The sequence below is a fragment of the Leptonychotes weddellii genome, chromosome 2 (genome assembly GCF_054177405.1).
Source record: "Leptonychotes weddellii isolate Sample4059 chromosome 2, ASM5417740v2, whole genome shotgun sequence".
In the NCBI taxonomy this organism is placed as follows: Eukaryota; Metazoa; Chordata; class Mammalia; order Carnivora; family Phocidae; genus Leptonychotes; species Leptonychotes weddellii.
This window is the reverse complement of record NC_138370.1, coordinates 77,970,383-77,987,799: the sequence shown is the minus strand read 5'-3', so window position 1 is coordinate 77,987,799 and position 17,417 is coordinate 77,970,383. Positions and strand designations below refer to the sequence as shown.

The 17,417-nt window shown below is 36.6% G+C and overlaps 1 long non-coding RNA gene across 1 annotated transcript; it reads right to left on the bottom strand.

Annotated features, from left to right (window-relative positions):
• Nucleotides 1-2,988: 2,988 nt before the first annotated feature.
• LOC115940068 (uncharacterized) lies at nucleotides 2,989-12,266 on the bottom strand. Its single transcript, XR_004074870.2, has 3 exons — nucleotides 11,657-12,266; nucleotides 9,716-9,875; nucleotides 2,989-9,483 (listed from the first exon to the last, which is right to left on the bottom strand). It is a non-coding gene; the product is annotated as an uncharacterized LOC115940068 (long non-coding RNA).
• Between the last annotated feature and the right edge of the window lie 5,151 nt (nucleotides 12,267-17,417).

Genomic DNA, 17,417 nt, shown 5'->3' with positions numbered 1-17,417 from the left:
TATTTAGTTTTAGGGTTCTCTTTGTATTTCTAAAGTAATCTTGACCCAAGGGATCACAGACTGTTAAGAAGAAGTATAAATTATGGAATGAGACATATGTTTAACTGATTCATAGAGCTTTTGTTGTGGCTAATGATTCCTCTAACAGTAATTGCATAAGGGAAAACATTTTCTTTTTAAGTAAATAATGTTCATTACCTCTTAAATCTACTGTCACTTGACAACACTAATGTGGAAAAATTTCTACCTTCTTGATTAACTCTCCAAGGATATCCAGCAGCTTTAAATTAATATTGATCAAACAGAAACCATCATATCTATCAAAATGTTCTTATGAATGTGGATGCACAGGAAAAAAAATTTCAGTAGGTTCTGGAAAGAGAAACACTCTCCTGAAATATACTGTAAACACATTGTAAATTATTAGTATGATATGGAATGTGGGATTTATTTTGTGGTTATTGATAAATACCATGTCCATTGAAAAACCTTAAATAGTTCAATATTAAAGATTTGTATTCCTACAAATTGTGGCCATATTACGTTAATAATTGCTACCTTAACACTACAACTTTGGGGAGAAAAGAAAACAACCTGCATTCCCAAACTGACTTTTTGTATCCAAACCATCTGAAAAAGGGTAGGAACTCTATTCACTGCTTTAATACCAATATCCTAAAACAGTGCTGAGGCATGCTTTAATTTAGGTGACAACTCCCCCAAGTTCTTCTATTTTCTTTTGGTTTAATTTATTGTTGGCTTTTAAATAACTTTTTAAAAGTTTAGTGTTTAATTACTTTATTTTTCTAATTGTTATTGATGTATATATTTAATGTATATTTTAACGCTATCAAATTTCCCCTCATAAATACTTCAGTTATATTCCAGATACTGATATGTCTTGTTTACATTTTGAGAAGTGTTTCAGTCTGACACGCATTTCCAGTTTCATCCAAGAGTTGTTTAACACTACGTGTTTAATTTCTAAGTAGAAGAACTTTTTGTTTTTCCATTTTGTTATAAATTCCTAGTTTTATTGAAAAGAGTTCAGAGAATGCTCTTTGTCTTTTTTTAAATTTAATTTAATTTATATTTATTTTCTTAAATTTAAATTTAATGAATTAACATATAATGTATTATTGGTTTCAGAGGTATAGGTCTGTGATTCATCAGTCTTATATAATACCCAGTGCTCATTACATCACATGCCCTCCTTACTGTCCATCACCCAGTTACCCCATCCCTCCATGCCCTTTGTCTTACTACTATTTTTTAGAATGTATTAAGATTTCCTTTGTGGCATTAAAAAAGGGTCAATTCTCATGAACACTTTCTGTGCATTTAAGAGAAGTGTAGTATCTTTATCTGGGTTAAAATTTCAATATGTAAAGTCTAAATTATCAATAACAAATGTTCAGTACTTCAATGTGTTTTCAAAATTTTTGTTCATTTGATCTGCTTTGGATCTAGAGAGATATGTCAAATTTTAATTTTATTAATTGTTTTTGTCTATTTCTCCCTGTGCCTGCTATAGTTGCTGTTGAGTGAAAATCATTGCACTGCTTACAGAAAAACTCAGGACCATTATAGTTTCACAGAGAAATATTTTTTTTAACTTTATAAAATTATAAAATTATAATTTCATCATTTTATACTCTCTTTGGGCTAAGATTTTTCTTTTCAAATATCAAGATTTTAGCCTGTACTTTCTTTTCCATTGCATCTGGATAGAACGTATTGGCACACCTTTTTAATTTTTATCACTTCTTAAGGTTGGTTTATTTTTTTGACATAATTTTTAGCCAATAAGAAAATACTTTTTTCGGGCGCCTGGGTGGCTCAGTTGGTTAAGCAACTGCCTTCGGCTCAGGTCATGATCCTGGAGTCCCTGGATCAAGTCCCGCATCGGGCTCCCTGCTCGGCAGGGAGTCTGCTTTGCCCTCTGACCCTATCCCCTCTCATGTGTTCTCTCTCATTCTCTCTCTCTCAAATAAATAAATAAATAAAATATTTAAAAAAAAAAAGAAAATACTTTTTTCTACTGGTGATTTAAGCCCATTTAATTGTTGCTACAATTAGTATATTTAGCATCCAATTTCTTGTATTTTTAAGGATTTATTTACATAGAGGTATATCAATATGTGATCATTTATTCTCTCATCATGTATTTTGGTATTTATAAAGATTTGTAGTTTTAGATTAATGGTTACTTTTATACTAATAATTTTTAGAATATTCTCAGTCTTCTCACTTTTTTGGAATCTGTCCATTATTCCATTCTATTAGCAATATTGAATTTAACTAGAAACTTTTTCTTCCTCATCTCCCTTTCTCTCCAAATTCAATTTGAAGTAATGTCTCTTACTCCTAGTTAATACTTATAAAGCAATTAGTGAACTGATTTTACTTTCCACATTTTTAAATTTTTTTTAAACCACTTTTAATTATGTTACTTTATTTAAAACATCAGACCAGTTAACCAATGCGTGCTTTATGTGTTCCTCATGTTTATCACTTCTTACAAATAAATATATATTCAATGTTTATCACCGGTGTTAAGCTGATACCTTTAATTGTTTTCATTTTCTAAATATAATTTTCTAGTAAATTTCCTCAGGAAGGACTTATGGGAAAAATATTTCCTGAGTTCTGTCATATTCTTAAAGTTTGTCCATGGTCTTCAGACTAGAAGGTCAATTTAGATAGTAGATCTTTTGATCATACTTATTTCCCTTAGAATCTTAAATGAATTACACGGTTTTCTGGCACAAAACATTGCTGTTGAAAATTCTAATGTCAATCTGATTTTTTCCTTTATAAATCAGTACATTTAAATATCTAACTAGCTTTATTCAACAATTCATGAATCTCATCTAACAAATAGAAAAAAGCTCCAAAGAATTGTACAAAATGGAAGGCAGAAAGGGGGCAAGACAAGGAAAATACTGTATCGTTTGGGGCATAGTCACCTTCCTTTTGGGGATGGAAAGGTTTATCAGGTGGATGGCCTCACTAGGGCAGAGTAGGTAATTCCAGATCAGCTGGTTAAGGCTACAATCCTGGGAGAGGCCAAAATTCCAGTTAAGTTAGGCATTAAGTCTTGGTTTACTGATGTTGGGCTTAGCCCACATGGCTCCATTTTGGGCCTGTTTCTTTTTTAGCAATTTCCCTCTTTTGATCAGACTCTTGGCCTGAGATGTGATGAAAATTTAAGGCATTAGCACCACTCTCAGCTATTGCTCTGTAGTTCTTGCAGCTTTTCCTGGTCTGTGTGATATTCACAAGTCATGATGTTTTCTGCTGACTCTGTGGTATTCACAGGTCATGACTTCAGGCTCACAATTTTAAGTTGGTTATTTTCTTCATTCCTTTTTTGGCATTCCACTCTTAGGGAGAGCATTTGCTTGGTGGTTAGTGGCTGTGAACATGCATTTAAAACTTTTGAGAAAATATATTGCCTTCAGGAAATTCTATGATTATTACAAGTAGGATAATTCTCAATGTCTGGGGTACGCTCTGGAGCCATGGTGCTCAAGACCCAAACCAATGAAAGTCAAGTAAGAAGACCCCACCTGGAGGAGTCATCTTTTTAAGCTAAGTGGCTTGCTCATTGATCTTATATAACCGAATTTCCCTTTCCCTCCAAATCCAGATGCAGCTGGTAGTGCTGGCCACAGCACAGATACCTCACTGCTCAGCTAAAAGATAATCAAGAGCTATCCTATCATCAAGAACCTTGCTTGGCCAGAGAGTCCAAGGATTTTTGTTGGGCAGCTATTGTTCTAGCAGCAGATTCTGCAATATTTTCAAGAGTTAAGGAGCGCTTCCTGATCATAGTCCGTTTACATTTACACCTAGCCAGGAAAGTAGGGCTCCGGCAAATGAAGTGAATCCTGAATCATGAAAGCCTCCTGGTTAAGTCCTGTCTAACTTGGTGATGTAAATTCAGGGGAGTTGACCAATGAATTGTCTTAGTGCACTTGTGAACTGTTAGGGGCATAGTTGGATATCCTAAGAGGCATTGCCTGGTTATGTGCCAGATATCTAGGCATTCACAGGTCCAAGGAAAATGATAATCATCACAAACATAAACCCTGTCAGTGCACAAGCCATTCCTGTTAATGTGGAACTATTAATGGGTTCATTCACAGGGATTATTGCACTTGCCTGTTCAAACCAGGGGTCAGTTAGGTTTTCAGCACATTTAGAAAGTAAGTCTCCCAAGCTGAAATAAGGAGTTATTCTAAATATTTTGCAAAGATAGGTGCTGCTTTTGAGATTTTTTTTTGTGTGTGTGATTGGGGGAAGATTTGATTTAGACAATCATGGGAATGTGGGGGTGCAACTGTACTAAGATTTACATAGGTATTTGTGTTGAGTTGAGCAAGAATAGTTATAATTGGAGAAAGGATAAAAAAGCGTTGGATGTTCTGGTCATAAGAGTTGAACTTATGTTGAAGAAACTTCTAAGGGCAGTCAATCAGAGTTTATGGTGACACTGGGAATTGAAGAGAAATTGGCCATTGGGGGGATAAGGAGGTCTCTAGCATCATGGATAGATTGGAATCTTTGATGACAGATCAAGCAGTCTGTAAGGTTACCTCCCTTAGCAATGGCCTGGGTGACACAGATGAGGGCCTTATCTTTCCAGGCCAATGCCAGAGTAAAGGGAAGAAAGAAAAGAAAGGGTTTTATGTTTAGTTAAATAATGAAGTTTTCATCCAGCATCTTGGGTAGAAGCATTCTATATGGTTGTCAGCCACTTCTCTTCCGTCATTTTGATTTGGAAGTCTCCAGTGTCTGTATAGAACTACATGTCATATGGAGTCTTCTTTACCTGTGAGATATGTATCCAAGACTCAATGCCTTCTAGTTTTTCAGCAGTGCCAGTGGTCAGGGGCACTTGGAAGGTCCCTTCCAGCAGGGCTCTAGGGCTGTCTTCTTCTGATATGGTTTCCGGACACCCAATCACCAGGTTCCAGACTATGACCAACAGGATCTTCTGAATTGGGTTCCAGCAAGGTTTCTTCAAGTTGTCGATGATATGCTTTGGCATATGGCATTAAAGACTTACAGGAGCTGGTCATATCAGCATGACACAATAAAGGATCAGCAGAGAGTTGTATTCCAATAGACATTAACCTATTGATGACTACCTCATGTGGAGTGAGTTTATGTTTCCCAAAGTAGGTCTCTGAACTGTCAGCAAGGCCAGAGGCAATACCTTAGGCCAAGGGGGTCCAGTAGTTTCAGCAAGTTTAGAGACTGAGTTTGACAGTCCCATTAGTTCTCTCAACCTTGTCTGATGATAGAGAGTGATAGGCATAGTGATAATTCCAAGAAGTTCGCAAGGTTTTTTGCTAAGGCTCCTATGTCCACTGAAGTGGGTGCCTTGATCACTGGAGACTGTGGGAGGTATACTGAGTGGGAAAAACATTTTCTAACAGTTTCTTTGACACTGTGAAGGCATCAGCCTTGTGGCAGGGGAAGGCTTCAGCCCATCCAGAATGTATACATACAATAACAAGACTATGTTGATAACCCATACTGGGTGCCTGTTGAGTGAGGGCCAACTGTAGGTGCTCAAAGGGTCCAGAGGGAGAAGGTTTGATACCTCTGGGGACAAAAATAGCTTTTCCAGGTTTATGGAACTGACAGATCAGACATTGGTGGTAAACTGTTTTTACATTTTTGAAGGAGTCTCCCCACCAATGCTTATTCATAATTTGAGTCATCCTAAATGCACCACAGTGGGTGAAGGAATGTAAACACTGAGAGATGGGGTTTGCCAAGGATCTGGGAAGAACCAAGCCATCTCAAGTTTCCCATAGCTCTGACTGTTCATCGAAATTTAACCGTTGTTTTGCTTTTCTTAATTTCTCTGATTCAGGACTAGACTGTTGCTGTGTTGCAAGAACATTAAGGTGGCAAAAGTCTGGCAACATGATGTCTTTTTTTTTTTTTTTTTTTTTGCAAAAACAGAAAGGAATTCAACTACATTTGCTACAACCTTTATAGATTCTGTTGCTGCGGCCTTTGCATGAAAGTCAGCTAGGACAGTCTTCTGATACTCAGGTTTGGTCTTTTGCCTCAATTTTGATGACAGCAATTTCAGAAGATAAGAGAATAACATTAAGAAGGTTGTATACTTGTTTTTTTTTGGTTGGGGTATCAGTGGGAATAAGAAAACCCCTTTGTTTCTAAAACATCCCCAAGTCATAGATGACTCCAAAGGTATATCAGTATAAATATTAACAGTTTGTCCTTTTGATAATTGGCATGTTCTGGTAAGGGCCTGGGGTTCTGTTTGTTGGACTGATTTAGCTTGTGGGAAATTTCCCTTTTCAAGTAGTTCATATTGGGCAGTAACAGCATATTAGCAATTTTCCAAGTTACAGTTTGGAAATCCCCTTTTTCATTTTTACAGTATGATCCACCAACAGAAACGATTAGATCAAGATTGTCAAAGACATGTCTTGTAAATCAAAAGGTGGTGTCACCAAATGGGATGTTATTACCTCACAGTCATGGGGCTGGTCTTCGTCAGACAAGGGTAAAATGTAACAGGATTTTGGAATGTGCAACGTTAAGGATTTAGATAAAATGGTGAAAGCAGAAAGATCTCATAGGAAGTTAGTCTGCTTGCAGAGAAATGTTGAGTCAATTCAGAGTTAAGAAGACTTTGGGACAGCGTGTGGAGTTTATAAGTAAATGTCATTTCCTAGGGTTAAATCCACTGAAGCTTCTACTAATTTTGCAGCTGGAGTTCCATAGCCTTTAGGCAGTTCGGATATGCACAGACAACTGAATCATGTTGTACACTATAATAGGCAATAGGGCTATGTTTATTACCATGTTCTTATGTGAGCATTCCCAGGGCATGGTTATCTCCTTCATGCACAATTAAGGTGAAAGGTTTGGAATGGCTAGGTAACCCTTGGGCAGGCAGTTCTTGTAATACTGGTTTTAGTCTTACAAAGGCCTGCTCATATTTCTGTTCCCAAGGAAGAGGTTCAGGGACTGAAATTTTAGTAAGTTCATAGAGTGCAGCAAAAAAAAAAAAAAAAAAAAAAAAAATTAAGAACCCATGGTCTGCAGTAGCTAGCAAGACCTAGAAATCCACGAAGTTATTCCTTAGTTGTGGGCCTGGGAAATTATTGGATGAGCTTAATCCTTTTTGGCGATAGCTGGAATCCTTCAGCACTTAGATTATGACTTAGGTAATAAACAGTGTCCTTAAATACTTACAATTTCTCTTTAGATATTTTGTCTCTTTTCAGTTAACTGTTATAAACAAATAAATGGGATCCTTTATGGATTGGTAACTGAACATAGCAAGATTGTCTACATATTGGAAAAGGGTGGTTTTTCTTTAAATCTTATGGAGTACTTGAGAGAAATAAGAAGGGGTCTCAGTGAACCTTTGAGTCATGACTGTCTAGATACACTGTTGATTGTTCTTAGTAAAAGCAAATGGATATTGGCTGTTAGGGTCCTCAGGGATGCTGACAAACGCTGAACAAAGGTCTGTAACAGTGAACAATTTTGAGTCTGGTGGGACTTATAACAAAAAGCTTTTCAAATTTGGAACAACTGGGAAATAAGGGAATATCTACCTTATTAATAGATCTTAGGTCCTGGACAAATCACCATCTCCAGGCATTAGGTTTTTGGGCTGGGAAGACTGGCGTTAGAGGAGCTCCTGCAGGGAATGTGAACCCCTGGGCAATCTGGTCTTCTACTATTGGTGTGAATCTCTGTATACCTTCAGGCTTTAATGGATATTGAAGTAACTTGGGAAGAGGTTTACTTATGACTTTTTCTAGGTTCTGCATTTTTATTCTCCCTATATCAATATTAGAAGTAGCCCAGTTTTTCAGGCACCATGATTAAATTAGGGGACTTTTGTTGGAATCCTTCCTCTTCTATCAAGGACAGATTGTAAGGAACATGAAAGTTCAGGTTCAGGCTGGTCAGGAAACTCTAAGGTAAGGTCTCCATTGGAGGCAAAATGCATTAGCCCTTTTAATTTAGAAAGAATATTTGTCTGTACCTTAATAGATTGACTGGGGTTCTATCACATAGCAAAAACGAATGTTTTTCAGGGGCTCCTGGGTGGCTCAGTCATTAAGCATCTGCCTTCGGCTCAGGTCATGATCCCAGGGTCCTGGTATCGAGCCCCGCATCGGGCTCCCTGCTCAGTGGGAAGCCTGCTTCTCCCTCTTCCACTCCCCCTGTTTGTGTTCTTTCTCTCGCTATATCTCTCTCTGTCAAATAAATAAATAAAATCTTAATTTTTTTTTTTTTTTTCAGTAAGAGGTATCAGTCACTTGTACTGGTTGAGACAGAAATTCGCTCAAAATTTTACTAGATACCTTCACTATGGAAACTTTTTCACTCTGAAGGATTTTTTTTTTTTCCCCTGAAGGATTTGTTGTCCCATGAGAGTGGGGTTTAAAGTAGCAAGTATGGGCTCTAATATCTACTAGAATTTGGCCAGGTTTCCCATTGATTTTAATTTTAGTTTCCCCTTAGCCGCTTATGGGAATTATTGGTACCGGTTTACAGAATAACCCCTCGGAGTCCCAACAACTCTGGGAGGGACTCATGTGGGGGCCTTTCTTTGGGGGTAGACATGAGGGCATTCAACTCTGTATGAACTGAAGAATTTATACAGGACCTTTGAGAACAGTCTTCTTCCCAGCGTTGGGGTTAATAGCAAATCAGACATCCATCTGTGGGGCACTGTTTTGATGATGGACCCCTAGGGGGTGCAATGTGAGAGGCCCAATGTTAACTAAGGTCTCTGGCCTTGGACCTGTTGTAGTTGTAAAGCCAGTAGTTTCATGGACTTGTGTTTATGATCTTGTTCCAAAGTCCTTTCAAAGTGTTCAACTATGGTCATAAATTCTGTCAGACTGGTGGTCTCGTATCCTATTTTCTGCCTTTTTATAAACCCACTAATCTCAGGATATAATCCATTTACAAATAAGGCAGCTACCATATGGAATCTGGAATGCCATAAACAGACAGCTTCCAAACCGGCTTAAAGTCCGCCACAGATTCATCTTTTAAATTGAGACCTGCACCTGTCCCCAGCAGTACCCAATATGGAATTTGGGGAAGGATTCCAAACAAATAGGGAATTGTAGACTAAAATGCTAACACTTCCCAAAATGGAATCTGGATATAGAACGAAGGACTGGGGTTTCCAATCAAATGGAAAATTGTTGTCTGAACTACTAACAGTTCCCAGTAAGGAATAAGAATTCCAATCAAATGGGGACCTGCTTGGAACGCCAATAAGACTGGGAGCTCAATGCAAAGAGAGCAGAGGTCAGAACCAAGAGGAACTTACCCACAGTCCTTGGACACATCAAGAAAGACACAGAACTCAAAAGGGTTTGTGGGTACCATGACTGTGTTTCTCACTGTTCCCAAAACTGTGGGAAATCTCCTTCTGTCCTGATGTTGCCTCCAAATCTGTTAAAAAACAAAATTCAACTGAGTAAATTTGGCTTTAATATCTAATTGGCTTTATTCAACAATTCATGAATCAGGCAGCATCTCATCTAACAAATAGGAGCTCTGATGAGCTATACAAAATGGAAGGCTTTTAAAAGCAGAAAGGGGGCAAGACAAGGAAAAGAGTATATTGTTTCAGGTGAGGTCACCTTCCTTTTCGGGATGGAAAGGGGTCTATCAGGTGGATTACCTCAAAAGTGCAGAGTAGGTAATTCCAGATCAGCTGGTTAAAGGCTACAATCCTGGGAGAAGCTGAAACTCCAGTTATGTTAAGTATTAAGTCTTGGTTTGCTGATGTAGAGCTTAGCACTAATGACTCCATTTTGAGCCTGTTGTCTCCTCTAAGAATACTAAATCCAAAGCAAGCAGAAGAAAGGAAATAAGAAAGATTAAAACAGAAATAAATAAAACACAATGAAAAGAATAAAAACTGAAAAATAATGGAGAAAACTAATGAAACCAAAAGTTGATTCCTTTAAGTAAAAAAATTTATAAAGAAAAAGAGAATATACCTTTGTCTATGAATATACCCAAGAGAATTGGAAATAGATATTCACAGAAAAGTTTGCACACAAATGTCACAACAATATTATTCACAATAATCAGGAAGTAGAAACAACATAAGTGTTTAACAAATGATGAATGGATAAACAATGTGAGTGTTATTCTTCCATAAAAAGGAATTAAGTACAGATGTATGCTGCAACATGGATGGAACTTTAAAATATTGGGCTAGGTGAAAGAAGCCAGGGAGAAAAGGTCACATATGATAACATTTATACGAAATGTTCAGAACAGGCAAATCCTTATCTACGTAAATTAGATTATGGTTTCCAGGTGCTGGGGGAGGAGAGAATGGGGAGTGACTGCTAATGGAGGCATGGTGTTTCTTTTTTTTTTTTTTTTTTAAAGATTTTATTTATTTATTTGAGAGAGACAATGAGATAGAGAGAGTATGAGGCGGGGAGGGTCAGAGGGAGAAGCAGACTCGCTGCTGAGCAGGGAGCCCGATGCGGGACTCAATCCCAGGACTCCAGGATCATGACCTGAGCCGAAGGCAGTCGCTTAACCAACTGAGCCACCTAGGCGCCCTGGAGGCATGGTGTTTCTTTTTGAGTGATGAAAAGGTTCTGGAATTGGATAACGGTGATATTGCACAACTTTGTGAGTACACTAAAAAATGCTGAATTGCACATTTGAAAATTGTTAATTTCATGGTACATGAATTAGCTCAAAAAAAAAAAAAAGACATCCATGATGATTTGCATAGCTGCATTATTCACTATAGTCCCCAAATGGAAGCAACCTAAATGTCCATTCACGGTATAAGGATAAATAATTTGTAGTATAGTCATATAACAGAATAGTATATGCCAATAACAATGAACACATTACTACTACACTAAGTAGTGTATGTGAATCTCACTAAAAGATCTTGAGTAAAAGTGACACAAAAGGATGCATGTTCTATGAATCAATTTGAGTACAGTTCAAGGTAATTAAAATTAATCTTCAGAGTTTAACGTCAAGACAGAAATTACAATTGAATAAGTGTGATAGAAAGTGATTGGGAGGGAGTTGGAGACTATAGGTAATGTTCTGTTTCTTGGCTTGAGTGGTAATTACATAAATATACTTATTTTTTATTATTCATCAAGTTATATGCTTAAAATTTCTACATTTTTCTATGTACACATTATATTTCAATACAAATTTAAAATAATTTAAAAAACTAACTAAATATACTTCATCAATATGTAGATTTCCTCCACGCTTTTTCACCCATACTTTCTTAGGAATATGCCACTGTTACGTGTGTACTTCCTAAGCCAGTACCCAACAAGAAATTTGGTAAGATGTGATGACTTGCTGCTGAGTGTTATTTCTTTACCCCAAAACCCCATACGTCATCTTCTTAAGGACTTAGGACCTGCTTTACTTTTTTGGCAGCACAGTTTCCATCTCAGTTTCCTTCTAGAATAAAATCAGATCTCCCACAAAGAAACATAACCATTCTATATCCTAAGACATGAAAAAGCATAGGTAGGGAAGATAATGAGCTTTTGTTTAAAAAAAAAAAAGAAATATTTAAAAATAACATTCCAAATGGTTGAAGGTGAGCTTCTCTGACCTTTTCAAAAGACTTGCTTTTTCTCCCTGCAACACTGTGCCATGTGGGATAATTTCAAAAAGGTACTGCTGCCTCTGTAGGGTAACGCCCTAGAGGGAGTCTTCCTTGGCCCCTGTGAGGAAAAAAGAAAAAAGAAAAGAAAAATACTTCCATTTTGAAAAGAAGATCTCTTACTTAACTTTGATTTGGCAATAAATTCCCCTCATCATTTTTTTTTTTTCATAAACCAGTTGGAAGTCTTCTCTCACCCCTTGCAATAGACAGCACACTATCTGATAAAAAGTTAAAGCTCTGAATGAGGCAGGGATTAACTTCATACTTGATACTTGAAATAAAACCAATTTATTTCCAGCAAGTCGACTAAGGGGGTAAATAGTAGCATAAGAAAAGGATTGAAAAACACACAGGGACCAAAGAATGCAAGGCCTCCTCGGCCATGGTAAAGATTTACACCTGACTTTAAGAGTAATGGAAGGCCATGACAAGTTCTTAAGCAGAATGACATGATCAAATTTGCATTTGAGTTTCATTTTCGTTAAAATCAAAACAAATGTCCAAATAAATAAATGTCCACATAACCTCAGTGCCAATTGCTTTTTACCGATTGTAATCTATACAATATAAATGTCGTTTGTATAAATACTATGTGTGAAATATTAGTGAAGAGAGTGGTGAATAAAACTAGGTTATAATTTCTAACACCTCCCTTGGTATTTCAGTAAAATAATGATGTGTCAAAATAGTCTAGTTATAATTCTGATATTTGGCTTGCATTCAAATTGAGGTACTTCTTTGATTAACAAAGGCTTGCTGGAATTACTATTATAGAGCCTTACTTTAATTTCAAGAAACTAGGATTGGCAATATGTCAAAACTGCGGTGCCTTGGTATGTCACCGGCACATGTAAAAAGATAAAGTGGAAGGTAAATCAAAATCGTGATTCACTATAGACTGTCAGATATGGTTTCCTGAGATAAGAAAGTCCCAATGGAAATACCAAACTAAACACACACATACACACCACCCACAATGAATCATGACCAATATTCACTCTACGTAAAGTAAATAAATAAATACATAAAATTATAATAACATCCACCATTTCAGTGACACTGCCTTTGGAACTCAAATGTGCTGTTAGTATTTGGCAGAACTTCAAGCTGAGAGTATTTTTAATACATAAGTGATGTAAATATAAATGGGTTAACAAAATCTGATGCAATATCATTGTACAAACTGCCAATATCTCTCAGAAGCTAAGCATTTTCTTTACTATGGCAAAGAAGGCTACTAATAGAATCATTTTTCTTCTCTTGCTTGATGGATTCAATTGTTTCATTCAGGGAACTTCAATATAGTTAAGAGTTTCTGTGAACACTAAGATAAGATATGGCCATGAGACAAAACCAACACATAGCTATAAATATTTCTTCTGAGGAAACTTGCAGAATAATCTGACCTTAGATTTAAATCTAAATGTAATTGTAACTCAGAATTTAGCATATCTGTATTTTTTTTTTAATATAGCTTGTATGGTTAAAATGTATGAGGATTATACCAAATTGTGTATACAAAAATAAATTGGTAAGCATTAGGTAAGTCCAATTTTGTTAATTCCTATAATTTAAGTGTACTAACGAACCTAATAACTAATATTTTAGTAAAGAAAATGAGCACCTATTAATTTATCTTTGTGGTTAAGTTAGTTTTATATATTGGAGACATTTTATACGCATATAACATTTTAGATATTTCTCAAGATTTATTCGTTACACTGTCAGTAGGAACTTTCTTTTAAAATTTTTCATATAGAATATCACAATAGTTGGTGATAATAGGAATACCTCAGACATATTGTGGGTTTGGTTCTAGACCACTGCAATAAAGTGGATGTCACAATAAAGTGAGTCAAATGATTTTTTTGGTTTTTCAGTGCATATAAAATTTATGTCTATGTTATACTGTAGTCTATTAAGTGTGCAATAGCATCATATCTAAATGCAATGTACAGACCTTAATTTTTTTTAATTTTTTTTATTTTTTAAAGATTTTATTTACTTATTTGACAGAGAGACACAGCGAGAGAGGGAACACAAGCAGGGGGAGTGGGAGAGGAAGAAGCAGGCTTCCTGCTGAGCAGGGAGCCTGATGTGGGGCTTGATCCTAGGACCTTGGGACCATGACCTGAGCCGAAGGCAGACGCTTAACGACTGAGCCACCCAGGCGCCCCTGTACAGACCTTAATTTAAGAATACTTTATTGTTAAAAAATGCTAACCACCACCGGAGCTTTTTTTTTTTTTTTTTTAAGATTTTATTTATTTATTTGACAGAGAAAGACAAAGCGAGAGAGGGAACACAAGCAGGGGGAGTGGAAGAGGAACAAGCAGGCTTCCCGCTGAGCAGGAAGCCCGATGTGGGGCTCAATCCCAAGACCCCCCAGGACCCTGGGATCATGACCTGAGCCGAAGGCAGACGCTTAACAACTGAGCCACCCAGGAGCCCCAACCACCGGAGCTTTTAGTAAGTCATAAACAGTGATCACAGATCACCATAACAAATATAATAATAATGAAAAAATTTGAAGTATTGAAAGAATTACCAAAATATGACACAGAGATACCAAGTGAGCAGATCCTGTTGGAAAAAGTGGTGCCAGTAGACTTGCTCGATGCAGGGTTGTCATGAGCCTTGAATTTGTAAAAAACACAGTATCTGTGAAGCACAGTAAAATGAGGTATGCCTGTATACACAGTAAATTAAGAGTCTCTTCTCTCTGGTGGTATGGTTCTAAAATGTGAGCATGCATGAAAACATATTTAGCTTAGACTAACCTTATAGTAAAACTCAAGAAACCAATGCCTATTAGATGTAGATTTATTTTCAAGTATTACTCTAAGAAACCAATTGTAATCTCTTGACAATTATTTTTGGTGGAAACCCATTTGGGTGACTAAATTGAATCTAACCTTTTCAGTTAGAATTTTCAGCAGATGCTTAATTTAGACCTAATAGAGTTTGATATGTAGAAACATGAGTCCTGTTACCAAACAAAAATGAATTTAATTTTATACAGAATACATTGCATAATTGTCCTTTAAGACTGTTCAATTTGAGGTAGAAAAAAAATCACCTTTTGACTCATGTCAAAACTATTTGTAGGGAGAAAATGGAATTTTAAGAACTTTTTGAGGGTGCCTGGGTGGCTCAGATGGTTAAGCGTCTGCCTTCGGCTCAGTCATGATCCCAGGGTCCTGGGATCGAGTCCCACATTGGGCTCCCTGCTAGGCGGGAAGCCTGCTTCTCCCTCTGCCTCTCTCTCTCTCTGACTTTCATGAATAAATAAATAAAACATTAAAAAAAAAAACTGTTTGGAAGCACAAGTTAAAAGAAGGAAGAAAATATCAAATAAGTACTGAAATTCAAAATTAGATATAAGTAAAAAATATCCAGGGTTTAGTGGATGCATACTCCTACATCCATTTTTACTCTTCTATCTTCCTGTCGTAAGTGTATTCTGCCCAGAACTTAGAAAGTTGGGCGCCTGGGTGGCTCAGTTGGTTAAGCGACTGCCTTCGGCTCAGGTCATGATCCTGGAGTCCCAGGATCGAGTCCCGCATCCGGCTCCCTGCTCGGCAGGGAGTCTGCTTCTCCCTCTGACCCTCCACCCGTCTCATGTGCTCTCTCTCTCTCTCAAATAAATAAACAAAATCTTAAAAAAAAAAAAAAAAAGAAAGTTGATTACTTCTTCAATTCTAGTGGCAGATCTTGTTTACTCTCTATACCAATAATGGACAATAAGAACTGAGGCAGAAAGTTGTTAAAAGGTTTCTAGGAAAGATATCACCTTCTGAATGTTGTTGTGTCTCAGTATGATGACAGAAATTCCTACAGCCATCTTGCCACTTGCCTGATAATAAAGCTGAGATTGGGGGGGGGCAGGGAGGAAGAGCCAAGAGACTCCAAAATGTTACAGAAGTCTTAGTATACTATGCCTGAAAATATTTAAACTGAATATTTTGTTAGATAAAATTTCCTTTTCTAGTGTGAATTGGAATTTTCTGTTAGCCAAAGATATCATAAGGATATTTAATTTGTTCTACTCTTTAAAATGTAGATTAAAAAAATCTTTTTTATCAAACGTTTTATCTATGTTTTTTTAAAAAAATTACATTAGGAGGCATATTTTCCAAATACAAGTAAGCTAATTCTAAATCCTCAACATGTTAGCTGAATTTTACTTTAACAATTGAATGCAGAAGTGTTTTAAAAATAGTCAATTATTGAGGCGCCTGCATGGCTCAGTCAGTTGGGCGTCTGTCTTGGGCTTGGGTCATGATCTCAGGGTTCTGGGATCCAGCCCGGTGTTGGGTTCCCTGCTCAGCAGGGAACCTTTTCTTCTTCTCCCACTCCCCTTGCTTGTGCTCTCTCTTCTCTGTCAAATACATAAATAAAATCTTTTTAAAAAATAGTCAATTATTCCTCATGAAAACTTGATCTATATTAGTGGCTCTTTTCAATCATGGTCCCATAATTATGAGTGACTGTAAAAGAAATATTAGTTCATAAGGAAGTTGGTGTTTTAAAACATGAAATAAGAATATCTTGATTTAAAAATGCAAGTTGTTTTCAGTTTATTCCTAAGACAAAGCGATCTTTAGAAAATTAGAAATACTTAAAAATTAAATAAAAAATCATTTTTAGACATGTCTTTACCATTGCAAGATTAAACCTTATTTGATCTTTTCTCGATGGGTTTATTAAAAAATATTGAGAACATGAAATTACCAATTCTTTTTTTTTTTTTTTAAGATTTTATTTATTTGACAGAGAGAGACACAGTGAGAGAGGGAACACAAGCAGGGGGAGTGGGAGAGGGAGAAGCGGGCTTCCCGCGGAGCAGGGAGCCCGATGCGGGGCTCGATCCCAGGACCCCGGGACCATGACCTGAGCCGAAGGCAGATGCTTAACGACTGAGCCACCCAGGCGCCCTGAAATTACCAATTCTAAACCACTTTAAAATGTTTCTTTTTACTAACTAAAGATTTTCATTTAAAAATTTAAAAATATTTAGAAATTTTTTATGTTTAGGTAAATGTTAGAAGGCACATTTATTGAATTGGCGGTGCATGCCAGCAGGTATCTACAACAAACTTGGCAATATCTGTAGGTAGAGGAAGGCAAGAATAGAAGCAGTGGCTCAAGGCACCTATGTAAATTAGCTCTTACTGGAATGCTTATCAGAAAAGTAAAGATTCTTCTTATTTATCAAGGCACTTGGGCATAATGATTAAATTTTCTTCAAAGAATGAACCTGTACTGCCAACTAGGATGATTTGATATTATCACACACACAAAATTGAAAATGAGCAAAATTCAAATAAATTAATCAAGAAAATCCACAGGATTATATTTTTTTTATAAAGTGACTTTGTCATTTCTTACGGTAAGTATAAAAATAAGCAATTTCTACTAAAATGATAGAATATTGTGTCATGAAGCTACAGCTACAATTCATCTAGACATCTGATATTATGTCCTATTAATTCCTTGTGCACATAACACTCAGTTCCCTGATATTATCCTAACAATCCATTTACAAGCATTATGAAATATTGTTCAAATATTTGAACACTTTGATAGACTGGCTTAGCCAGAAAGAGATGTCAAGGCTTGACACACCTACTACATTTCCCAGTCCTATTGCCCAGTCTTCTTAAAAACTCTCTGCTTTTGAGGTAAATACTTCTCAACACAGTGA